The sequence below is a fragment of the Somniosus microcephalus genome, chromosome 4, assembly GCF_052327205.1.
Source record: "Somniosus microcephalus isolate GS21.2 chromosome 4, FLI_Smic_1.0, whole genome shotgun sequence".
In the NCBI taxonomy this organism is placed as follows: Eukaryota; Metazoa; Chordata; class Chondrichthyes; order Squaliformes; family Somniosidae; genus Somniosus; species Somniosus microcephalus.
In genome coordinates this window covers 98,541,139-98,567,699 of record NC_140990.1, presented here as the reverse complement: position 1 = coordinate 98,567,699, position 26,561 = coordinate 98,541,139, and the positions used below count along the sequence as shown (strand labels likewise).

At 51.4% G+C, this 26,561-nt stretch overlaps 1 pseudogene; it reads left to right on the top strand.

Moving 5' to 3' along the window:
- Positions 1 to 6,506: 6,506 nt before the first annotated feature.
- LOC147119564 (uncharacterized) overlaps positions 6,507 to 26,561 on the top strand; it is a 124,943-nt pseudogene continuing 104,888 nt past the window's right edge.

Sequence of the window (26,561 nt, the reverse complement as noted above, 5' to 3'; positions counted from 1 at the left end):
TCCCAGCATCTTCAATCTCTCCACAAAACTGAACTCTCTCATCCCTGGTATAAGCCTGGTTAACCTCCTCTGCACCCTCTCCAAGGCCTTCCTGAAGAGCGGTGTCCAGAATTGTACACAATACTCCAGCTGCGGCCTAACCAGTGATTTGTAAAGGTTTAGCAAGACTTCCTTGTTTTTTGTATTCGTCGCCCCTATTTACAAAGCCAAATATCCCATACTCTCTCTCTCTCTTAGGCAGTCCCTCGGAACCGAGGATGACTTGCTTCCACACTAAAAATGAGTTCTCAGGTGACTGATGAGTCCAATGCAGGACCTACAGTCTCTGTCACAGGTGGGGCAGACGGTGGTTGAAGGGGCGGGTAGGTGGGGTGCTTGGGTTGACGTGCGCTCCTTCCGCTGTTTGCGCTTGACTTCTGCTTGCTCCTGGCAAAGAGACTCGAGGTGTTCGTGGCCTTCCCGGATGCTTCTCCTCTACTTTGTGCGGTCTTGGGCCAGGGATTCCCAGGTGTCGGTGGGGATGTAACATGTTTTCAAGGAGGCTTTGAGGGTGTCCTTGAAGTGTTTCCTCTGCCCACCTGAGGCTCTCTTGCCGTGCCGGAGCTCCGAGTAGAGCGCTTGTTTTGGGGGTCTCGTATCGGGCATGCGAACGATGTGGCCCGTCCATCGGAGCTGATCGAGTGTGGTCAAAGCTTCGATGCTGGGGATGTTGGCCTGAGCGAGAACACTGACATTGGTGCGCCTATCCTGCCAATGGATTTGCAGGATCTTGCGGAACTGAAATCCCACATCCCACATTCACGGAAGTTCAGCGTAAGCTCGAGGAACAGCACCTCATCTTTTGATTAGGCATTTTACAGCCCTCTGGACTCAACATAGAGTTCAACAATTTCAGATCATAACCTCGGCCCCTATCACATATATTTTCTTTTTTTATCCACACTTTTTGTTTGGCCTTTTTTTCTTCCCTCCCACATGGCAGCTGTCCTTCATTCTGCCAGCGCAATTCACACTCCATCTAGAGCCATCCTTTGTTCCTTAACCTGTCCCATTACCACCTCCTCTTGCCTTGAATATCTCTTAATGTCTCTTAATCTCTCCTGCTTTCTATCCTATCACTGACCTTCCCTTTTGTTCTTTCATCCCCTCCCCCTTTTCCCAGCCCCTAAACTTGCTTTCCATTTCCTGTTTTTTTCCAGTTCTGACGAAAGGTCTTCGACCTGAAACGTTAACTCTGTTTCTCTCTCCACGGATGCTGCCCTGGCCTGCTGAGTTTTTCCAGCATTTTCTGTTGTTATTCCCTGGTATCATCCTGGTTAACCTCCTCTGCAAGGCCTTCCTGAAGTGCGGTGCCCAGAATTGTACACAATACTCCAGCTGCAGTCTAACCAGTGATTTGTAAAGGTTTAGCCTGAATTCCTTGTTTTTGTATTCATCGCCCCTATTTACAAAGCCAAGTATCCCGTACGCTTTCTTAATCACCTTATCAACTTGCCCTGCTAACCGTCAAAGATTTGTGATTATGCACCCCAGGTCCCTCTGCTCTTGCAGCCCTCCCCCCCCTCAAAATAGTACCATTTAGATTATACTGCCTCTCCATGTTGTTTCTCCCAAAGTGCATCACTTCACACTTATCCGCATTAAATTGCATTTGCCGTGTGTCTGCCCATTTCTCCAGTCTGCCTATGTCCTTTTTGTTCCAGTTCTGATGAAAGGTCATCGACCTGAAACGTTAACTCTGTTTCTCTCTTCACAGATGCTGCCTGACCTGCTGAGTATCTCCAGCATTTTCTGTTTTTATTTCAGATTTCCAGCATCCGCAGTATTTTCTTTTTGTATGTCCTCCTGAGGTTGGCTGCTATCCTGCTCACCATGTTACCAAGTTCTGTATTATCCACGAACCTCAAAATTGTACTCTCTAAGGTGCTTTTGAAGGTCGGGGAATGGACTGCAGCCTCAACACAAGCCAGCGCCTTCAGGGGAGAAAATGGTGAGAGACCTCCCTGTGTGCAGAGTGAGAATAAAATAAATGAGTCAATAATTGGAGCATGGTGTCCAATTCTGGGCACCGCACTTTAGGAAGGATATGAAGGCCTCAGAGAGGGTGCGGAAAAGATTTACAAGAATGGTTTCAGCGACTTCAGTTAAGTGGATAGACTGGTGAAGCTGGGGTTGTTCTCCTTAGAGCAGAGAAGGTTGCGAGGAGATTTGATAGAGGTGTTCAAAATCATGAGTAGATAGAGAGAAATTGTTTCCATTGGTGGAAGGGTCGAGAACCAGAGGACACAGATTTAAGGTGATTGGCAGAAGAACCAAAGGCGACATAGGGAAAAAGTTTTTTACTCAGCGAAAGATTAGGATCTGGAATGCACTGCCTGAGAGGGTGGTGGAGGAGAATCAATCGTGGCTTTCAAAAGGCAATTGGATAAGTACCTGAAGGAAAAAATTTTGCAGGGCTACGGGGAAAGGGCGGGTGGGGAGTGGTGAAGTGCTCTCGCAGAGAGCCGGCATGGGCTCGACAGGCTGAATGGCCTCCTTCTGTGCTGCACCCATTCTATGATTCTATTGCACCAGGAATTGCAGCACGGTGGCATAGTGGTTAGCACTGTTGCCTCACAGCGCCAGGGACCCGGGTTCGAATCCGGCCTCGGGCGACTGTCTGTGTGGAGTTTGCACATTCTCCCCGTGTTTGCGTGGGTTTCCTCCGGGTGCTCCGGTTTCCTCCCACAGTCCAAAGATGTGCGGGTTAGGTTGATTGGCTATGATAAAAAAATTGACCCTTAGTGTTAGGGGGATTAAATATGTGGGGTTATGGGGATAGGGTGGGATATGTGTTGGTGTAGGGGTTACGGGGATCGGGTGGGATATGTGTCGGTGCAGGCTCGATGGGCCGAAATGACCTCTATCTGCACTGTGGGGTTTCTGTGATTTCTGTGAATTGTGCGTGTGTGTGTAAGGTGGAGGTTAGGAAATAACCGAGGCCTCACTCATTGTTGCTGCTTTGTCAGCCATGGCCCAGTGGGTAGCACACTCGCCTCTGAGTCAGAAGGTTGTGGGTTCAAGTCCCACTCCAGGGACTTGAGCACAAAAATCTAGGCTGACACTCCCAGTGCTAGTACCGAGGGAGCGCTGCACTGTTGGAGGTGCCGTCTTTCAGACGAGACGTTAAACCAAGGCCCCGTCTGCTCTCTCTTATTACACTAGTGGATGGCAATTGCCATCACCAATTTAGTTAAGCATGTGTCCCCCTTCTTAAAGGGGCACAACCAACAAAGACTGTAACTTAACCGAAATTAAAAGGAAACTTAAATTAAATTAGAATTCTATTTCCTGGGGTGATGATGCACTCCAGTCCCTCCGGTGCCCACCAGTTGCGGAAGCCCGTCTGCTCTCTCTCAGGTGGACGTAAAAGATCCCGTGGCCACTATTTTGAAGAAGAGCAGAGGAATTATCCCCGGTGTCCTGGAGGCCAATATTTATCCCTCATTCAACATCACAAAAAAAACAGATGATCTGGTCATTCTCACATTGCTGTTTGTGGGATCTTGCTGTGCACGAATTGGCAGCCGCATTTCCTACATTGCAACAGTGACTGCACTCCAAAAAATACTTCATTGGCTGTGAAGCGCTTTGGGACGTCCGGCGGTCGTGAAAGGCGCTGTATAAAGTATAAGTCTTTCTTTCTTCTGTGCTGTAACCGTACTATGATTCTATGATTTGTATTATCACATTGCTGTTTGTGAGATCTTGCTGTGCGTGAATTGGGTTGCCGCATTTCCCACATTACAACAGTGACTGCACAGCAAAAAAAAAATGTACTGAAGACCCTTGAGAGGGTGCAGAGGAAATTTACCAGAATGGTTCTGGGGAGGGGGGGTCTTAGCTACAAGGGCAGGTTGGAGAAGCTGGATTTGTTTTCATTAGAGCAAAGGAGGTTGAGGGGTGATTTGATAGGGGTGTACAAGATTATGACGGGTTTGGAGAGGCTAGATGGGGAAAGGCTGTTCCCATTACAGTAGTTGATGATACAAGGACTAGGGGGACACAGATTTAAGGTTTTGGGCAAGAGAAAGGGGGGGATGTGAGGAAAAGCTTTTTTACGCAGCGAGTGGTGAGGACGTGGAACTCGCTGCCGACGGAAGTGGTGGAAGCGGAGACACTCAATGTGTTCAAGGGAGACTGGATAGGCACTTGAGGGAAATAAACTTGCAAGGCTACGGGGATAGAGCAGGGGAATGGGACTGACTGGATTGTTCTACAGAGCCAGCACGGACTCGATGGGCCGAATGGCCTCCTTCTGTGCCCTTATGACTCTATCCTGGAACTCGCTGCTGACGGAAGTGGTGGAAGCGGAGGCACTCAAGTGTTTTCAAGGGGAGACTGGATAGGCACTTGAGGGAAATAAACTTGCAGGACTACAGGGATAGAGTGGGGGAATGGGACTGCCCGGTTTGTTTTTATTCGTTTATGACAAGGCCAGCATTTATTGCCCATCCCTAAATTTCTCTGCAGAGAGCCGGCCTGTGACTTGATGGGCTGAATGGCTTCCTTCTGTGCCGTTTAGACGCTGCTGCATTGGCAGCCACATCAATGCAAGTCTTCCTCTTTGCAGAATACCGCAAACGCCATCCCCCAACGTTTTTTAAAAAAAAAATCCGATCAATCTGCTCTTCAGCTAAAACATTTGAAATCCCCAAGTTGAGCTGGTTATGGGCCGCCCGACTGATTCAAGGGGAGGTGGGGGCGGGGGGCGTCCTGGCATTCCGAGCATTTGTCTCTTTGTCTTCAGCTCAGCCAATGAACCGGCGCGCCTTGATTGACATCCACGGCCGACCAATCGTAAGCTCTGGAGGACCCAGCAAACTGGTGGTCCTCCAACCAATCACAGCCGGCGGAGGCGGGACTAGTTTGGGCAGCTTTTGTCTTTGTGTCTCCAGAAGCAGCTGGGGGTGGGGGGAATTTACAAAAAAAAGATATTTCTTTGGATACAAACACTGTGTTTTACATGTATATATATATATTTTTTAAAGGAAACTAAAGAGAAGATTGGACCTTGTGTTAAGGTGGCAAACCTCATTTTTTACAGGTTTTTTTTTCAGCAGTTTCTAGCACTTAAACAAAGCTGGGAGGAGGGTGGTGCTGGGGAAAGGGTCAGACTTTTGAAGGGGCAGTGATTCAACAACAGCAACAACCACTTGTATTTATGTAGCGCCTTCAACGTAGTTAAACGTCCCAAGGCGCTTCGCAGGAGTGTCACAAGACAAAAAATTCGACACCGAGCCGCGTAAGGAGAAATTAGGGCAGGTGACCAAAGGCATGGTCAGAGAGGTAGGTTTTTAAGGAGCCTCTTAAAGGGGGAGAGAGAGGCGGAGAGGTTTAGGGAGGGAGTTCCAGAGCTTAGGGCCCAGGCAGCAGAAGGCACGGCCGCTGATGGCTGAGCGATTAAAATCGGGGATGCTCAAGAGGGCAGAGTTAGAGGAGCGCAGATATCTCGGCGGCGGGGGGGGGGGGTTTGCGGGGCTGAAGGAGATTAGATATAGGGAGGGGGGAGGCCACGGAGGGATTTGAAAACAAGGATGAGAATTTTCAAATCGAGGCGTTGCTTAACCGGGAGCCAGTGTAGGTCAGCGAGCACGGGGTGATGGGTGATGGGACTTGGTGCGAGTTAGGATACAGGCAGCCGAGTTTTGGATGACCTCAAGTTTACAGAGGGTAGAACGTGGGAGGCCGGCCAGGAGAGCGTTGGAATAGTCGTATAAAATTCTGACCGGGCTGGACAGACTGGATGCAGGGAGGATGTTTCCCCTGGCTGCGGGGTCTAGAACGAGGGGTCACAGTCTCAGGATACGGGGTAGGACATTTGGGACTGAGATGAGGAGACATTTCTTCACTCAGAGGGTGGTCAACCTGTGGAATTCTCTACCACAGAAGGCTGTGGAGGCCAAGTCACTGAATATATTTAAGAAGGAGATAGATAGATTTCTAGACACAAAAGGCATCAAGGGGTATGGGGAGAGCGCGGGAATATGGTATTGAGATAGAAGATCAGCCATGATCATATTGAATGGCGGAGCAGGCTCGAAGGGCCGAAAGGCCTACTCCTGCTCCTATTTTTCTATGTTTCTAATCTCTGCATGTTTGTAGTCACAGGGATACTGACCTCTAGCTTGGCCTGCCAGCGGCCTGTAGTTCGCCTTCTATACTTTGTTAAATGGCTGTAAACCTGATTGTTTGTGTGGGCTCGACCTTTACAGCACTGTCAAGAGGTGCTGTCTTTGGGATGAGACGTTAAACCAGGGCCCCGTCTGCCCTCTCGGGTGGACATAAAAGATCCCACGGCCACTATTTTGCAGAAGAGCAGGGGGGGGAGTTCTCCCCGGTGCAATGGCCAATATTTATCCCTCAACCAACATCACTTAAAAAACAAACAGGTGATCTGGTCATGATCACATCTTGCTGTTTGTGGGAGCTTGCTGTGCGCAAATTGGCTGCACGTGCTTCCGACATTACAACAGTGACCACACTTCAAAAAGTACTTAGTTGGCTGTAAAGCACTTTGGGACATCCTGAGGATGTGAAAAGCGCTATATAAATGCAAGTCTTTCTTTTTCTTTCTTTTACAGGGTATCAGAAGAGGAGGATTTACAGTCGGGAAGCTCGAACCAAACATCACGTCAAGATCCAACAGAATCGCTCGATTCGTCGGGAATATATATCGTCGGCCTGTGCAGATGGAAAGAATGAACAGCACGAACGGCCGATCGAGCGCCCTGGCCAGGAACAAGTGCACCCGCACCGGGGAAGGACCATATAAATGTGGGGACTGTGGGAAAGGATTCATTTACTCGTCTGAGCTGGAAATTCATCGACGCAGTCACACCGGGGAGAGGCCATTCACCTGCTCCGTGTGCGGGAAGGGATTCACTCAGTCGTCCAACCTGCTGATACACCAGCGTATTCAAACTGGGGAGAGGCCGTTCACCTGCTCCGTGTGCGGGAAGGGATTCGCGCATTCGTCCAGCCTGCTGAGACACCAGCGAGTTCACACCGGAGAGAGGCCGTTCACCTGCTCTGTGTGCGGGAAGGGATTCGCATTTTCGTCCAACCTGCTGAAGCACCAGTGCATTCACACTGATGAGAGGCCCTGTAAATGTGTTGACTGTGGGCAGAACTTTAAAAGCTGCGAGGAGCTGAGGCTGCACCAGCGCGGTCACGCCGGGCACAGACCGTTCAGCTGTTCTCACTGTGGGAAGGGCTTCAGGCACCTGAGCCACCTGCAGAGACACCAGCGCAGCCACACTGGGGAGAGGCCGTTCACCTGCTCCGGGTGCGGGAAGGGATTCAACCAGTCCTCCACCCTTCTGGAACACCAGCGCATTCACACCGGGGAGAGGCCGTTCACCTGCTCCGAGTGCGGGAAGGGCTTCATTCAGTCATCCCACCTGCAGAGACACCAGCGAGTTCACAAGTGACTGCGGGAGGTTGGATCCTGCTGTTAATCACATCCCGGACTGAAACCGTGTTCATTCTGACAGTCGGGATATGTTTCTGCTGATAATCATCCCTGTAAATCGGTTCTAATTTATTATTCTGTATAATTGTCAAATAAATCGGCTTTGTACAGTGAACTTGATGTAACTAAGATAAGACGAGAGCTGACTGATGACTACTCCGGGTGACAGTGTCCCTTTAAGAGCCACTGGCTCTGATTGTCACCCTTAATTCAGGGACTCTCAGCCGAAATAATTTCGCAATAAAATAATTCCCTCAGTCCTAAATGAAACTTTGGTACAAAATCTACAATTCCGTGATGGAAAGGTTCCACGTATTAAAATCTCTTAACTAAAAGCACGGATCTCTGTGGAATACCACTTCCCACTTCCTGCCAGTCTGAGGAACTTCCCTTAAATCCCACCCTCTGTTCTCGAGAGATGCTGCACCGTGAGTTAGTAAGTGGAATGGGTTACTGGCCATAGCACAGAAGGAGGTCATTCGGGAGAGAATATTGAGTGCGAGCTATCCAATTAGTTTCACTCCGCCGCCACACAAATTTTTGTTTTAGAACATATTAAATAGGAGCAGGAGTAGGCCATTCGGCCCTTCGAGCCTGCTCTGCCATTCAATGAGATCATGGCTGAACTTCTGCCTCAACTCCATACACCGGCACTATCGCCATATCCTTTGATGCCCTTTGTAAGATTCGCAAAATTTGAACATTGTCCTATAAGGGTCTACTGGCAGAAGAGGCCTTAATTTTAAAGACTGTTTTAAAAGAAGCCCAGAAAAAAAATGGCACACAAAATGGCCACCAGACCCCGTGACCAGCTTTTGGGACACTTTAAAATGGTTCCTGCAGTCCCCAGACAGCCTTTGTGGATTCAGCCCACAGTAAGTTCTGGAAGGCCGTTTCGGAGAAAACGAAACCAGACAGAACCACATACATATAGATTGGATGCAGATCCAGTCAGATCGGCCTGTAGATAAAGGCCATCTAAATGTTTACCCAGACAAAGGGAAACAGTTTCAAATTCATAGAGGGAACATCAAGAACCGTTAAAGACATCAAGAGGACATTAAAAACAATACAGGGTCATTCCAGACCAGAGATGGCCATTACCGGCCATCCCAAAGTAGTTTAAAACATAATAACTACCCCGCTGTGCTAAAAGCCCGCCAAAAATTGAACAAAGACTAACCTTGATCTAGGCGGGAGATAAGGCCTCTTTGAGAAGTGTATCTGGGGACCCGGAGTAGCGAAGAAAAATGGCCGGCTAGGAAGGGTTGAAGAAGGAAGAACATCGCCAGCCATCGAAAAACGCAGCCCTTTTCGGCATCGGTTCAGAGTCCGAGAAAAGACGACGGAGGATCGAGGTCCGAGAGGGGAGATCAAGTCAGCATCTAGCCCCGGGGTAACTGTCGGGAGATCATCGACCAACCCCGGGATGCTGACAAGATAGGAAGAAACCTATATGAAAACGGTAAACCAGCTGGGCTGTGCGACGAAATCCATATGAAAATGGTAAAACAGTTGGTCTCTCCTCGCACCGACGTCCAGGCCTGCTGACATCCAGCCTGTCCGTGATCTTCACCTTGAGGGAGAGAATGTGTGTTGCAGCCCGCTGCATTCCGCTGACCGCGTGGAGACAGGACGCCTGAGAGGATCAAAACGCAGACTTCAAAACCTCTATGTTTCTAACTGGGATCGGTGAGCATGTTTCTGGCCCCTCATAATCTGATCTAGATAGGCTTAGGGGGTGGGCATTTAAGGGGTAATTAATTATGAGTTGTTGTCCCTCGATGTTCCGTGTGTTTCCCCATTTCGTGATGACTTTTGTAAAGTACAATATGCCTGTATTTATCTTAGTTAGTACTGTGTTATGATTTGTTTTTCCCTCCCATGTACCTTATTGGCTTGCAGTTTGATATTTTTCCTTTATGCAATAAAATTTCATCTGGTTTTCATTAAACCTGGTCTATAGAGTATTCTCTGCATTGTAGTTCCTGCCTCAAAGTCCAGTGTATAGAACCTAAGGGGCGAGTGGGTCGAACCACTCAAGGTTTTACTGTGCAAAAGAGGGAGGCCTCTAGAGAGAGAGACCTCTGCGATCTAAGAAACCCCTTACACCTTACTAGTCAGAAATCTATCAACTTCTGTTTTGAATATACCCAATGGCTGAGCCTCCACAGCCCTCTGGGGTAGAGAGTTCCAAAGATTCACCACCCTCTGTGTGAAGAAATTTCTCCTCATCTCAGTCCTGAATGGCCTATCCTTTACCCTGAGGCTGTGGCCCCTGGTTCTAGACTCCCCAGCCAAGGGAAACATTCTCCCAGCATCCATCCTATCAAGCCCTGTAATAATTTTGTATGCTTCAATGAGATCCCCTCTCATTCTTCTGAATTCAAGAGAATGCAGGCCTAGTTTACTCAATCTCTTCTCATACGACAGTCCTGCCATTCCAGGAATCAATCTCGTGAACCTTCGTTGCACTGCCTCTATGGCAAGTATATCCTTCCTTAGGTAAGGAGACCAAAATTGTACACAGTACTCCAGGCGTGGTCTCACCAAGGCCCTATATAATTGGAGTAAGACTTCTTTACTCCTGTACTCAAATCCTCTTGTAATGAAGGCCAGCATACCATTTGCCTTCCTAATGGCTTGCTGCACCTACACATTCACTTTCAGTGACTCATGTACAAAGACACCCAGGTCCCTTTGAGCATCTGCATTCCCCAATCTTTCACCAGTTAGGAAATACTCTGCCTTTCTCTTTTTTCTACCAAAGTGGAAGTTAGTAAGTGGAATGAATTACTGATCATAGCACAGAAGGAAGGCCATTCAGGAGAGAATATTGAGTGCGAGCTATCCAATTAGTTCCACTCTGCCCCATGCAAATTTTTTGCTTTTCAAGTATCCAATTCCCTTTTGTAAGTTACCATTGAATCTGCTTCCACCGCCCTTTCAGCCGTGTGGCTTAGTGGGTAGGCCATTCGCCTCTGAGTCAGAAGGTTGTGGGTTCAAGTCCCCACTCCAGAGACTTGAGCACAAAAATCCAGGGCTGACACTCCAGTGCAGTGCTGGGGGAGTGCTGCACTGTCGGAGGTGCCGTCTTTCAGATGAGATGTTAAACCGAGGCCCCGCCTGCTCTCTCAGGTGGACGCAAAAGATCCCACAGCAATATTTCGAAGAAGAGCAGGGGGGAGTTCTCCCTGGTGTCCTGGGGACAATATTTATCCCTCAATCAATATCACTAAAACAGATTATCTGGTCTTCATCACATTGCTGTTTGTGGGATCTTGCTGTGTGCAAATTGGCTGCCGCGTTTCCTACATTACAACAGTGACTACACTTCAAAAAGTACGTTGTTGCCTGTAAAGTGCTTTGAGACGTCTGGTAGTTGTGAAACGTGCTATATAAATGCAAGTCTTTCTTGCATTCCAGATCATTACAACTCGCTGTGTTAAAAATAAAAGTCTGCTCATCTCCCCTCTTTTTTTTTGCTGGTTATCTTAAATCTGTGTCCTCTGATGCTCCTGCCAGTGGAAACAGTTTCTCCTTATATTCTCTATCGAAATCCCTCATCATTTTGAGCACCTCTATTAAATTTTGCCTCAGCCTTCTCTGCTCTAAGGAGAACAACCCCAGTTGCTCCAGTCTCTCGACATAACTGAAGTCCCGCAACCCTAGGTACCATTCTAGTAATTCTCCTCTGTACCCGCTCCAAGGCCTTGACATCCTTGCTAAAAGTGTGGTGCCCAGAATTGGACACAATACTCTGGTCACCGACGGGTGTTGTGTGCTTGGGACTGTGATTGTTTATAGGTGGCTATTACAAAGTTCATGTCTGTATGTGATATTCTCTCGGGTTCAGTGTCACCAGTCACTTCATAAGTGGACCCCATGACCCCTACGATCAGGAGGTTACCTTCATAGAATTATAGTATGATACACCACAGCGGGAGGCCATTCAGCCCATCCTGCCTGTGCCGGCTCTTTGAAAGAGCTTTCCAATTAGTCCCACTGCCCCGCTCTTTCTCCGTAGCCCTGCAAATTATTCCCCTTTAAGAATTTATCTAATTCCCTTCTGAGAGTTATTACTGACTCTGCCTCCACCAGTCTTTCAGGCAGTGCATTCCAAACCATCATAACTCGCTGCATACATTTTATTTCCTCATAGAAACACAGAAGATAGGAGCAGGAGTAGGCCATTCGGCCCCTCGAGCCTGTTCCGCCATTCAATGAGATCATGGCTGATCATCCAAGTTCAGTACCCTGTCCCTGCCTTCTCCCCATATCCCTTGATCCCTTTAGCCTCAAGAAATATATCTAACTCCTTCTTGAATATATGTAATGAATTGGCCTCTACTGCCTTCTTTGGCAGAGAATTCCACAGGTTCACCACTCTCTGGGTGAAGAAATTCCTCCTCATCTCTGTCCTAAATGGCTTACCCCTTATCCTTAGACTATGACCCCTGGTTCTGGACTCCCCCGACCATCGGGAACATCCTTCCTGCCATCTAGTCTGTCTAGTCCTGTTAGAATTTTATAAGTTTCAATGAGATCCCCTCTCATTCTTCTAAACTCTAGTGAGTATAAGCCCAATCGACCCAATCTCTCCTCATACGTCATTCCTGCCATCCCAGGTATCAGCCTGGTGAATCTTCGCTGCACTCTCTCCATGGCAAGAACATCCTTCCTCAGATAAGGTGACCAAAACTGCACACAATACTCAAGGTGTGGTCTCACCAAGGCCCTGTACAACTGCAGCAAGACATGTTGCCTCTGGTTATTTTGCCAATTGGCTTAAATCTGTGTCCTCTGGTTACCGAACCTTCTGCCATTGGAAACGGTTTCTCCTTAGTTACGCGATCAAAACCATGAGTTTGAACACCTCCATCAAAGCTCCTCTTAACTTTCTCTGCTCTAAGGAGAACAACCCCAGTTACCACAGTCTCACCACGTAACTGAAGTCCCTCATCCCTGGCACCATTCTAGTAAAGCTCCTCTGCACCCTCTCTTAAGGCCTTGACATCCTTCCTAATGTGTGGTGTGCAGAATTGGCCGCAATGCTCCAGCTGAGGACTGTCTGTGTGGTGTTTGCACATTCTCCCCGTGTTTGCGTGGGTTTCCTCCGGGTGCTCCGGTTTCCTCCCACAGTCCAAAGATGTGCGGGTTAGGTTGATTGGCTATGATAAATTGACCCTTAGTGTTAGGGGGATTAAATACGTGGGGTTACGGGGATAGGGTGGGATATGTGTTGGTGTAGGGGTTACGGGGATCGGGTGGGATATGTGTCGGTGCAGGCTCGATGGGCCGAAATGGCCTCTATCTGCACTGTGGGGTTTCTGTGATAACCAGTGCTTTACTGCCCGATATCTGGTTAAATAACAGCGTGACCCAGGGGCCATGACAATACGACTCCTTGAAAGTCGGCACCTTAGCGCCGGCTGTTAAGGCAGGTTTCGACAATAAAACGGCGGCCGCCTCGTTTCTGCCCACTTCCGGCGCGGCCCGCAGCGGCCGCCATTTTGGGCAGGTCCGCAGTGTGGCTGCGCACTGCGCGCGCTACAAAAATGGTAATGATTTGATGCATGACCCTACCATTGTCAACGACGCCGCTCCATTCAATGCTCAGAGGTGGGGCAGGAGGGCTCTCAGCAGGAGGCCTTACCCACCTAGGGTCTTCCGAGAGCACTTCTCCTAGCTGCACTTAAGCCAGGAGCAGTGTACTCGGAGGCTCTGCTTCGCCAAGGAGGTGGTCACAGAACTCTGCCACCTCCTGGAACCCGATCTGTAGCCTGAGAGCAGGGCGACGACGGCGCTGCCAGTGGCCCTCAAGGTCAGCATTGCCCTCAATTTTTTTCGCCACCGGTTCCTTCCAGTCTGGAGCAGGAGACATAGTTATCATCTCCCAGTTCGCCGTCCATCGCTGCATCCAGGAGGTCACAGAGGCTCTCTACACCAGGAGAAGGGACTTCATTGACTTCTCTCTGAAGAAACATAGAAAAATAGGAGCAGGAGTCGGCCATTCGGCCCTTCGAGCCTGCTCCGCCATTCAATATGATCATGGCTGATCCTCTATCTCAATACCATTTTCCTGCTCTCTCCCCATACCCCTTGATGCCTTTTGTGTGTAAAAATGTATCTATCTCCTTCTTAAATATATTCAGTGACTTGGCCTCCACAGCTTTCTGTGGTAGAGAATTCCACAGGTTCTCCACCCTCTGAGTGAAGACATTTCTCCTCAACTCAGTTCTAAATGTCCTACCCCCGTATCCTGAGACTGTGACCCCTCGTTCTAGACCCCCCAGCCAGGGGAAACATACTCCCTGCATCCAGTCTGTCTAGCCCTGTCAGAATTTTATACGTTTCAATGAGATTCCCTCTCATTCTTCTAAACTCTAGTGAATACAGGCCTAGTCGCCCCAATCTCTCCTCATACGACAGTCCTGGCATCCCAGGAATCAGTCTGGTGAACCTTCGCTGCACTCCCTCTATGGCAAGTATATCCTTTCTTAGGTAAGGAGACCTAAACTGCACACAGTACTCCAGGTGTGGTCTCACCAAGGCCCTGTACAACTGTAGCAAGACATCCTTGCTCCTATACTCAAATCCTCTTGCAATGAAGGCCAACATACCATTTGCCTTCCTAACTGCTTGCTGCACCTGCATGTTTGCTTTCAGTGACTGGTGTACAAGGACACCCAGGTCCCTTTGTACATCAACATTTCTCAATCTATCACCATTTAAATAATACTCTGCCTTTCTGTTTTTCCTACCGAAGTGGATAACTTCACATTTATCCACGTTATACTGCAACTGCACACAGAAGCAGGAGGAGCGCGCATGTTGCTTTGCCAGGATATTGGGCTTCGCCACGGTGCAGGGTGCCATCGGCTGCACACACGTGGCTTTGCGGGCACCGCATATCAATCCTGAGATGTTCCGCAACCGCAAAGGCTACCGCTCACTTAGTGTGCAGTTAGTGTGCGACCACGCCCAGCACATCACAATGGTGAATGCCCGCTATCCTGGCAGCAGTCATGAGGCCTTCATCCTGCGCCAGTCTGTTGTGCCAGCAATCTTCCAGCCACCACGTCGAACCCGAGGGTGGCTGCTCGGGGAGAGGGGATGTCAGAGTCATAGAGATATACAGCACAGAAAGAGGCCCTTCGGCCCATCATGTCCACGCTGGCCATCAAGCCCTGTCTATTCTAATCCCATTTTCCAGCACTTGGTCCGTAGCCTTGTATGCTATGGCGTTTCAAGTGCTCATCTAAATGCTTTTTGAATGTTGTGAGGGTTCCTGCCTCTACCACCCTTTCAGGCAGTGAGTTCCAGATTCCAACCACCCTCTGGGTGAAAAAGTTTTTCCTCAAATCCCCTCTAAACCTCCTGCCCCTTACCTTGAAACTATCCCCCCTGGTTATTGACCCCTCTACTAAGGGGAAAAGTTCCTTTCTATCTACCCTATCTATGCCCCTCATAATTTTGTACACCTCAATCAGGTCCCCCCTCAGCCTTCTCTGCTCTAAGGAAAACAACCCCAGCCTGTCCAGTCTCTCTTCATAGCTGAAGCGCTCCAGCCCAGGTAACATCCTGGTGAATCTCCTCTGCACCCTCTCCAATGCAATCACATCCCTCCTATAGTGTGGCGACCAGAACTGCACACAGTATTCCAGCTGTGGCCTAACTAGCGTTTTGTACAGCTCCATCATAACCTCCCTGCCATTATATTCTATGCCTCGGCTAATGAAGACAAGTATCCCATATGCCTTCTTAACCACCTTATCTACCTGTTCTGCTGCCTTCAGGGATCTATGTACATGCACACCAAGGTCCCTCTGATCCTCTGTCCTTCCTAGGGTCCTACCATTCATTGTGTAGTCCCTTGCCTTGTTAGTCCTCCCAAAATGCATCACCTCACACTTTTCAGAGTTAAATTCCATTTGCCACTGTTCTGCCCATCTAACCGTCCCGTCTATATCGTCCTGTAGCCTGAGGCTTCCCTCCTCGCTATTTACCACTCCACCAATTTTCGTGTCATCTGCGAACTTACTGATCATACCTCCTATATTCATATCTAACTCATTAATGTACACTATAAACAGCAAAGGACCCAACACCGATCCCTGCTGTACACCACTGGACACAGGCTTCCATTCACAAAAACAACCTTCGACCATCACCCTCTGCCTCTTGCCACTGTCCGCGCTACACCTGGCTGATGACTCCCCTCCTCAGCCCCACCACTCACACAATGGGAGAGCCATGCTGCCATGAGGAACCTCATCGAGCAGACCGCCGGGGTGCGAAGGTCATGGTTCTGCTGCCTTGACCGCTCGGGAGGAGCCCTCCAGTACACGCCAGCGCAGGTGTCCCATTTCGAGGTGGTCTGCTGCATCCTCCACATGGCCATCATGAGGGTGCAGCCCTTGCCACCCTGAGTTCCACGACCGCCTCAGGAGGAGGAAGGGAGGAGGAGGACAGTTCCCCGTACCACACGGGCTGTCCGTGAGCGTCTCATCAGAACTCGGTTCCCCTGAATGAAACCCCAGATCCCCGTTGCTCACCACTTCCCCACCTTACCATCCCTCTGTCACGGACCATCACAGCGTCCTCTTGGCCACAATGTTGAAATGAGAGCCACCACAAAACAAACATTCCAAACATAATGAATAAATTAATCAATCCAAAACTACATAACAAAGTCAACTAATCACCCTCATGCATTCCCTTGGTGTCTGTCTTTCGTGATCCTTTGCCTATCGCTAGTGCTCCTACGCGGTGCTACCCCAGTGGCTGCAGCATGGCTGGTGGAAGTCTGCTGAATTTCCACGGGGGAGACTGCAGATGGCCTCACCAGAAGACCTCGAGCAGCTCTGGGCCTAGAAGGCCCGGCTGTAGGCTGCATCACCTCGGCGTGGGCGGCAGCAGTCTGGGCTGGCTGACAGGCAGGAACAGGGGCACTGGCGGAGTGGCAGTGCTGTGGAGTAGGAATGCTGTCATCCTGAGAAAGGACAGCAGGTTCTTGTTCCACGGAGCCACTGCCACTCCCCCGGGGTTGAGGGGGAGGGGGGCGGGGGGGAAAAGGGCGCCTCAGCATTCCTAGCCATCTGTTGGAGCACAGATTCTTCTTCTTCTTAGGCAGTCCCTCGGAACCGAGGATGACTTGCTTCCACACTAACAATGGGTTCTCAGGTGACTGATGAGTCCAATGCGGGACCTCTGTCACAGGTGGGGAAGCCTGACGTTCCAGGTCCCGAACTTCATTTTAAAGGGTGGAAGATGCCTGTGCGTGAGTTCTTTTAACGTGGGGTGGCCGTTGCACACCAGTTACCACACGGGCTAGACAGAGCAAGGTCTCGGTCCAATGGCAAGGGGGAATCCAAGACGATTGGAGACCAGGCACAGATTGCTGGGCTGCTGTGAGACCCCTTTCCACACTCGTAAACCCAGCCACGCTGGCATCAGTCTGAGCTTGTGTGGCAGCAGGCTGAGACTGCGTGAGCACTCAGTCATTGGGTCGCTTCTGCCTGTGCTGCGATGGAAGCTGCGATATCGCCCATCACACCCAGCATCGTGGTTGGGCCCACATGTGTTCTAATGGCGTTGCCCAACACTTCCATCCTGGAAATCATGGGCTCCAAGCTCCTCCGTGTTCCTTGACACTGACAAGAGGCTCTCTGGCAAGCCTGCCATTGCACCAGGCATTTCCGTGAGCATGCCCATCACCCTTCTTCTGAAGGCCACCCCATCGAAGTCATCATCTGAGTCCTGTGCATAGAAACATAGAAAATTAGGAGCAGGAGTCGGCCACTCGGCCCCTCGAGCCTGCTCCGCCATTCAATATGATCATGGCTGATCCTCTATCTCAATACCATATTCCCGCTCTCTCCCCATACCCCTTGATGCCTTTTGTGTCTAGAAATCTATCTATCTCCTTCTTAAATATATTCAGTGACTTGGCCTCCACAGCCTTCTGTGGTAGAGAATTCCACAGGTTCACCACCCTCTGAGTGAAGAAATGTCTCCTCAGCTCAGTCCTAAATGTCCTACCCCGTATCCTGAGACTGTGAACCCTTGTTCTAGACCCCCCAGCCAGTGGAAACATCCTCCCTGCATCCAGTCTGTCTAGCAGCAGAACTCGTGCGCGAGCTTGCCCTCCAGGGAGCTGGCACCTGAGCTACCCTTTCTCCCTGACCTGGCTGCAGCCCCCTCGTGCCCGGTGACTCACCACGTGCAGATCACGCCTTCATACTTCCTTCTAATGTACCATTTTCTGAGCTGGTGCCTGGGAGTGTCAGATCGAGTGACGGTGCCTCTCCTTCTCCTTCACTCTCCTCCTCCACAATGTTGCGGACAGGCTGTGCTGGTGGCAGCTCTTGGGTATCTGAAAGGAGAAAGGCACAAGGGTCGGGTTGTGGTGAAGGGAGGGGGGGAAAGCAAGATGTGCATGCTTACACCATCGGCAGCTTGTACGTGAGAAGAGATTGTGGGATGAGGGGGAAGTGGGATGTGAGAGGAAGGGATGAGCATACCATCATCAGCAATGCTTTCAACCTCGTCGCTCGCCATGGCTTCAGTGACGGCCCTCCAATCATCTCCAGCACAGTCTGCTCCAGCTCAGTGAGGTTCTGAAGTCGTGCTTCCCCTCTGCCCATCTGCTGCAGCTCCCGGCAGTTATGAGCCACCTTTGCCTGCAAAAGAAAGGGAAGTGTGTCAGCGAGTGTGGTGCAATGTGTTTGGGTGATGTGCCTGCCATGGTTGAATAGCTGTGTACATTCTGCGTCCTTGCTTCCCTCAGTGCTTCTTCCAAGTGGAGTTCAACATGGAGGAGTACTGATTCATCAGCTGAGGGAGGGCGGTAGGTGGTAATCAGCAGGAGGTTTCCTTGCCCATGCTTGACCTGAAACCATGAGACTTCATGGGGTCTGGAGTCAATGTTGAGGACTCCCAGGGCCACTCCTTCATGACTGTATACCACTGTGCCGGTGGGTCTGTCCTGCCGGTGGGACAGGACATACCCAGGGATGGTGATGGAGGAGTTTGGGACATTGGCTGAAAGGTGTGATTCTGTGAGTAGAAATATAGAAACATAGAAAAATAGGAGCAGGAGTCGGCCATTCGGCCCTTCGAGCCTGCTCCGCCATTCAATATGATCATGGCTGATCCTCTATCTCAATACCATATTCCCGCTCTCTCCCCATACCCCTTGATGCCTTTTCTGTCTAGAAATCTATCTATCTCCTTCTTAAATATATTCAGTGACTTGGCCTCCACAGCCTTCTGTGGTAGAGAATTCCACAGGTTCATCACCCTCTAAGTGAAGAAATTTCTCCTCATCTCAGTCCTAAATGTCCTACCCCGTATCCTGAGACCGTGACCCCTCGTTCTAGACCCCCCCCCCCCCCCTAGCCAGTGGAAACATCCTCCCTGCATGCAGTCTGTCTAGCAGCAGAACTCGTGCGCGAGCTTGCCCTCCAGGGAGCTGGCACCTGAGCTACCCTTTCTCCCTGACCTGGCTGCAGCCCCCTCGTGCCCAGTGACTCACCACGTGCAGATCACGCCTTCATACTTCCTTCTAATGTACCATTTTCTGAGCTGGTGCCTGGGAGTGTCAGATCGAGTGACGGTGCCTCTCCTTCTCCTTCACTCTCCTCCTCCACAATGTTGCGGACAGGCTGTGCTGGTGGCAGCTCTTGGGTATCTGAAAGGAGAAAGGCACAAGGGTCGGGTTGTGGTGAAGGGAGGGGGGGAAAGCAAGATGTGCATGCTTACACCATCGGCAGCTTGTACGTGAGAAGAGATTGTGGGATGAGGGGGAAGTGGACTGTGAGAGGAAGGGATGAGCATACCATCATCAGCAATGCTTTCAACCTCGTCGCTCGCCATGGCTTCAGTGACGGCCCTCCAATCATCTCCAGCACAGTCTGCTCCAGCTCAGTGAGGTTCTGAAGTCGTGCTTCCCCTCTGCCCGTCTGCTGCAGCTCCCGGCAGTTATGAGCCACCTTTGCCTGCAAAAGAAAGGGAAGTGTGTCAGCGAGTGTGGTGCAATGTGTTTGGGTGATGTGCCTGCCATGGTTGAATAGCTGTGTACTGTGTCCAGTATTGGTCTCCTTATTTAAGGAAGGACGTAAATGCGTTGGAGGCAGTTCAAATACCTGGAATGGGCGGGCTGTCTTATGAGGAAAGGTTAGGCTTGTATCTGCTGGAGTTTAGAAGAGTAAGAGGTGACTTGATTGAAACATATAAGATCCTGAGGGTCTGGACAGGGTGGATGTGGAGAGGATGTTTCCTCTTGTGGGAGAATCTAGAACTGGGGGTCACTGTTTAAAAATAAGGGGTCGCCCATTTAAGACAGCGATGAGGAGAAATCTTTTCTCTCAGAGGGTCGTGAGTCTTTGGAACTCTCTCCCTCAGAGGGCGGTGGAAGCAGAGTCTTTGAATATTTTTAAGGCAGAGGTAGATAGATTCTTGGTAAGCAAGGGGGTGAAAGGTTATCGGGGGTAGGTGGGAATGTGGAGTAATCGGATCAGCCATGATCTTATTGAATGGCGGAGCAGGCTCGAGGGGCCGAGTGGCCTACTCCTGCTCCTAATTCGTATGTATCTATATCTATATATATAAAATAGCTCTACAAACCCCCCCTCCCCCCTTCCCCTCCCCCCGCCTCCCCCCTCCCCTCCCCCCCTCCCACTTCCCCTCCCCCCCAGTCGCTCTCTCTCTTCCCCCCAGTCGCTCTCTCTTCCCCCCGTCGCTCTCTCTCTTCCCCCCAGTCGCTCTCTCTCTTCCCCGTCGCTCTCTCTTCCCCCGTCGCTCTCTCTCTTCCCCCAGTCGCTCTCTCTCTTCCCCCCAGTCGCTCTCTCTCTTCCCCCCAGTCGCTCTCTCTCTTCCCCCCAGTCGCTCTCTCTCTTCCCCCGTCGCTCTCTCTTCCCCCGTCGCTCTCTCTCTTCCCCCAGTCGCTCTCTCTCTTCCCCCCAGTCGCTCTCTCTCTTCCCCCCAGTCGCTCTCTCTCTTCCCCCCAGTCGCTCTCTCTCTTCCCCCCAGTCGCTCTCTTCCCCCCAGTCGCTCTCTCTCTTCCCCCCAGTCGCTCTCTCTCTTCCCCCCAGTCGCTCTCTCTCTTCCCCCGTCGCTCTCTCTTCCCCCGTCGCTCTCTCTCTTCCCCCGTCGCTCTCTCTTCCCCCATCGCTCTCTCTCTTCCCCCAGTCGCTCTCTCTCTTCCCCCCAGTCGCTCTCTCTCTTCCCCCCAGTCGCTCTCTCTCTTCCCCCAGTCGCTCTCTCTCTTCCCCCCAGTCGCTCTCTCTCTTCCCCTCAGTCGCTCTCTCTCTTCCCCCCAGTCTCTCGCTCTCTCTCTTCCCCCAGTCTCTCGCTCTCTCTCTTCCCCCGTCGCTCTCTCTTCCCCCCAGTCGCTCTCTCTCTTCCCCCCAGTCGCTCTCTCTCTTCCCCCCAGTCGCTCTCTCTTCCCCCCAGTCGCGCTCTCTCTTCCCCCCAGTCGCTCTCTCCCTTCCCCCAGTTGCTCTCCCTTCCCCCCAGTCGCTCTCTCCCTTCCCCCCAGTCGCTCTCTCCCTTCCCCCCAGTCGCTCTCTCCCTTCCCCCCAGTCGCTCTCTCCCTTCCCCCCAGTCGCTCTCTCTCTTCCCCCCAGTCGCTCTCTCTCTTCCCCCCAAGCGCTCTCTCTCTTCCCCCAGTCGCTCTCTCTCTTCCCCCCAGTCGCTCTCTCTCTCTCTTCCAACAACAACATGCCCTCAAAAAATCCTCGGCACCACCGGGCACTCCAGCTAGTCTATATATATAAAATAGCTCTTCTGTCCTTCCGTCTGTCTGTCTGTCTGTTTGTCTGTATGTACGCTATACACTCAAAAGTTATAGAGCGTACCTACACATGTGTTATATCAAAAGAAAGCTTATGATTCCGGAATGGTCATAAGCGTATTTACTTTTTGGTCAGACAAAAATTGTGCCGACGGTATCCAAAAAACATTCAAAATTCCGCTCATTAGCATTGAGTGACGTGAAGTTTGACCAATCGTACAGTCGAGCGACCTGACGGTTGACCAATCGCTGCGTCACGGGGGCGGGTTCATTGCGTGTGCGGGCGGGCCATCCTAGAGTTGAGTGACGTGACGATTGACCAATCCTACAGTTCAGTGACCTGACGGAGCTGAGGTGAGTAGCTGCCATCTTGATTCTAACTATTTTTTTATTTTTCCCACTTTCTGTGTGTTAGGCAACTAAGGAAAAGAACAAATTAATTCAGTTTTAAATAGTATTTAGGAGGCTCGCCTACTTTGATGTTTTAAATAGTATTTACGAGGCTCGCCTACTTTGACGGCCATTTCGAGCGGCTGTGCCGGCGCCGGGCGCGGCCTAGCAGCGCGAGAAGCCTGGGCCTTGAGTTGAAAGCCCGGGGGAAGAGGGAAGCGAGCGGGTGAGCGGCGGCGTCTCTCTCTCCCCCCCCACCGCAGTGAAAGGCGTTCGTCTGCCGCCCAGCGAAACACCCCCCAGTCTCTCTCTCTCTCTCCAGTGCTCGGGAGGGCGGGGCTCGGGAGGGCAGGGTGCCGGGGCTCGGGAGGGCGGGAATGGTTACCCCAGCAACCGGGCCCGGCCCTCTCTCTGGTGCTTGGGAGGGCGGGGCTTGGGAGGGCGGGGGGCCGGTGCTCGGGAGAGCGGGGGCGCGGGGCTCGGGAGGGCGGGAAGGGTTACCCCGGCAGCTGGGCCCGGCCCTCTCTCACAGCCTCAAGCCGGCTCACGCACGGTCCCGGGGCTTGGCTCCATTTGCGTCCACGGGCCGGGGACTCGCCCTCTCTCTCTCCTTCCCTCTGTTTCTCTCTCCTCCCCCCCCTCTCTCTTCCCCCCTGCCTCCCCCTCTCTCTCCCCCCCTCTCCCTCCCTCTCCCTCCCCCTCCCCCCTCTCTCTCCCCCCTGCCTCACCCTCTCTCTCTCCCCCTCTCTCTCCCCCCTCCCTCACCCTCTCTCTCTCCCCCCTCCCTCACCCTCTCTTTCCCCCCTCCCTCCCCCTCTCTCTCTCCCCTCCCTCCCCTCTCTCTCTCCCTCCTCCCTCCCCCACTCTCTCTCCCCCTCTCTCTCCCCCTCCCTCCCCCTCTCTCTGCCCCCTCCCTCCCCCTCTCTCTCTGCCCCCTCCCTCCCCCTCTCCCTCCCTCCCCCTCTCCCTCCCTCCCCCTCTCTCTCTCTCCCCTCCCTCCCCCTCTCTCTTTCCCCTCCCTCCCCCCTCCCTCCCCCTCTCTCCCCCCTCCCTCCCCCTCTCTCTCCCCCTCCCTCCCCCTCTCTCTCTCCCCCCTCTCTCCCCCTCTCTCTCCCCCCTCCCTCTCTCGCTCCCCCTTCCCTCCCCCTCTCCCCCTCCCTCCCCCTCTCCCCTCCCTCTCCCCTCCCTCCCCCTCTCCCCTCCCTCTCCCCTCCCTCCCCCTCTCTCCCCCTCCCTCCCTCCACCCCCTCCCTCCCCTCCCCCCACCCTCTCCCTCGCCCCACCCCCTCCCCTTCCCCCCACCCCCACCCCTCTCCCTCCCCTTCCCCCACCCCCTCTTATCTCTATATTGTGTATATTCTCGCTCCCCCGCTTACTCACCGTATCCTGGGAACTCCAGCTCCAACACAGCGTCACTCGGGCCGGGCCTGACAACCGCTCGGCCCGAGTCACAGAGCGGGGGAGCGGCAGTGGCCAGCCGTCAACTGCGCAGCCCTCTAAATTGCCCTGGCACCGCCGGGCCCCCCCAGCTAGTATGTATATATAGCTGGCAGTCTGTGCAAGCTGCGGGATATGGGTGTGAGTCTTGCAGCAGTGGTAAGTGTGTGAGGGTGAGGTGAAGCTATGATTGTGAGGTATGAGTGGTGATAGCTGGAGCGTGTTGGTGAGTGATGGGAGTGTGGTGCATTGAGCAGTGTGGGAGGCTGGTCGTGCAGTTGGTGGGATATGGCACTTTAAAGTGCATTCACTCAGCTTGGCCACTCGTGTGAGGTCATTAAACTTCTTGTGGCACTGGATCCAGGTCCTGGAGGAAGCACACGTAGCACTGACGGCTTCTGCTCTCTCCTCCCAGTGCCTTCTGGTGTTTTGCCTGGAAGGCGTCCTGCCCCTCTCTGCGGGTAGAGGACCTGCTGTCTTCTATGCACCCCCAGGACCAAGCCCTCCAGTGCTGCTTCTGAGAACCCCTTTAACTAAGGAAGGATATACTTGCCTTGGAGGCGGTGCAACAAAGGTTCACTAGATTGATTCCTGGGATGAGAGGGCTGTCCTATGATGAGAGATTGTGTAGAATGGGCCTATACTCTCTGGAGTTTAGAAGAATGAGAGGTGATCTCATTGAAACATGCAAAATTCTGAAGGCGATTGACAGGGTAGATGCTGAGAGGTTGTTTCCCCTGGCTGGAGTGTCTAGAATTAGGGGGCATAGTCTCAGGATAAGGGGTAGGCCATTTAAAAAAAAAAAAATTGTTTATGGGATCAGGGCATCGCTGGCAATGCCAGCATTTATTGTCCATCCCTAGTTGCCCTTGAGAAGGTGGTGGTGAGCCGCCTTCTTGAACCTCAGCAGTCCGTGTGGTGAAGGTACTCCCACAGTGCTGTTTGGGAGCGAGTTCCAGGATTTTGACCCAGCGACGATGAAGGATCGGCGATATACTTCTAAGTCAGGATGATGTGTGACTTGGCGGGGAACTTGCGTTCCCATGCGCCTGCTGCCCTTGTCCTTCTAGGTGGAAGAGGTTGCGGGTTTGGGAGGTGCTGCCGAAGAAGCTTTGGCGAGTTGCTGCAGTGCATCTTGTAGATGGTACACACTGCAGCCACGGTACGCCGGTGGTGGAGGGGGTGAATGTTTAAGGTGGTGGGTGGGGTGCCAATCAAGCGGGCTGCTTTGTCCTGGATGGTGTCAAGCTTCTTGAATGTTGTTGGAGCTGCACTCATCCAGGCAAGTGGAGAGTATTCCATCACACTCCTGACTTGTGCCTTGTAGATGGTGGAAAGGCTTTGGGGAATCTTAAGACTGAGATGAGGAGGAATTTCTTCACTCAGAGGGTTGTGAATCTTTGGAATTCTCTGCCCCAGAGGGCTGTGAATGCTGAGTCTTTGAGTATATTCAAGACAGATATCGAGAGATTTTTGGATATTAAGGGAATCAAGGGATATGGAGATGGGATGGGAAAGTGGAGTTGAGGCAGAAGATCAGCCATGACCTTACTGAATGGTGGAGCAGGCTCAAGGGGCCATAGGGCCTACTCCTGCTCTTATTTCTTATGTTCTCTCTCTTCCCTGTTAAGCCATGGCTTCAGAGTGACAATGAGGTGCTTCTGCAAGAAAGCCCCTCCCCTTTAAGAAGTGCAGAGAACCTCGAAAGAGCTGGCACAGACTCAAAGGGCCGAATGGCCTCCTTCTGTGCTGTACGGGGCGGCGGGAGTGGGACTATCTGAAGTGCTCTTGCAGAGAGCCGGCACGGGCTCGATGGCCTCCTTCTGTGCTGTAACCATTCTATGATTTTCGGGTTGGCAGGCTGTAGCTAATGGAGTACCGCAAGGATCAGTGCTTGGGCCTCAGCTATTTACAATCTATATTAATGACTTAGATGAAAGGACCAAGTGTAATGTATCCAAGTTTGCTTATGCTACAAAGCTAGGTGGGACAGTAAGCTGTGAGGAGGACACAAAGAGGCTGCAAAGGGATATAGATAGACTAAGTGAGTGGGCAGTAAGGTGACATAGTGGTTAGCACTGTTGCCTCACAAGCGCCAGGGACCCGGGTTCGAATCCGGCCTCGGGTGACTGTCTGTGTGGAGTTTGCACATTCTCCCCGTGTTTGCGTGGGTTTCCTCCGGGTGCTCCGGTTTCCTCCCACAGTCCAAAGATGTGCGGGTTAGGTTGATTGGCTATGATAAATTGACCCTTAGTGTTAGGGGGATTAAAATGTGTGGGGTTACGGAGATAGGGTGGGATATCTGTTGGTGTAGGGGTTACGGGGATCGGGTGGGATATGGGATATGTGTCGGTGCAGGCTCGATGGGCCGAAATGGCCTCTATCTGCACTGTGGGGTTTCTGTGATTCTGTGACAGATGGTGCATAACCTGGGGAAATGTGAGGTTATTCAATTTGGTAAGAAGGATAGAAAAACAGAATATTTTTTAAATGCTGAGAGACTAGAAAATGTTGGCATTCAGAAAGATTTGGGTGTCCTTGTACACAAATCACAGAAAGTTAACATGCAGGTACAGCAAGCAATTAGGAAGGCAAATGGCATTTTGGCCTTTTTTGCAAGTGGGTTGGAGTATAAGAGTGAGGAAGTCTTGCTACAATTGTACAGGGCCTTGGTGAGACCACACCTGGAGTACTGGGCACAGTTTTGGTCTCCTTACCTAAAGAAGGATATCCTTGCCTTACAGGGGGTACAACAAAGGTTCACTAGATTGATTCCTGGGATGAGAGGGCTGTCCCATGAGGAGACATTGAGTAGAATGGGCCTATACACTCGGGAGTTTAGAAGAGAGGTGATCTCATTGAAAAATCCTTAGAGGGCTTGACAGGGTAGATGCTGAGAGGCTGTTTTCCCTGGCTGGAGGGTCTAGAATCAGGGGGGCATAGTCTCAGGATAAGGGGTCGGCCAGTTGGGACTGAGATGAGGAGAAATTTCTTTACTCAGAGGGTGGAGAATCTTTGGAATTCTCTATCTCAGAGGGCTGTAGAGGCTCAGTCGTTTAGTATATTCGAGACAGAGATCGATAGATTTTTGGACTCTAGGGGAATCAAGGGATATGAGGATAGTGCAGAAACATGGAGTTGAGGTAGGAACCAGCCATGATCTTATTGAATGGCGGAGCAGGCTCGAGGGGCCGCACGGCCTACTCCTGCTCCTTACGTTCTTATCTTAATTGAGCGTCTAACTTCTGACCTTGTACCTGTACTGGTAAGGATACCTCTCACACCTGCTAGGTAAAAGTTCTCACAGAAGAACGGAGGAAACAAAAGTCGTTTTCTGATTAACACAGAGACTATGAAATACTGCTACTCCAAGCAATCTCCTCCTATCTGATATAAACCAACCCCACAGTCACTGACACCAAT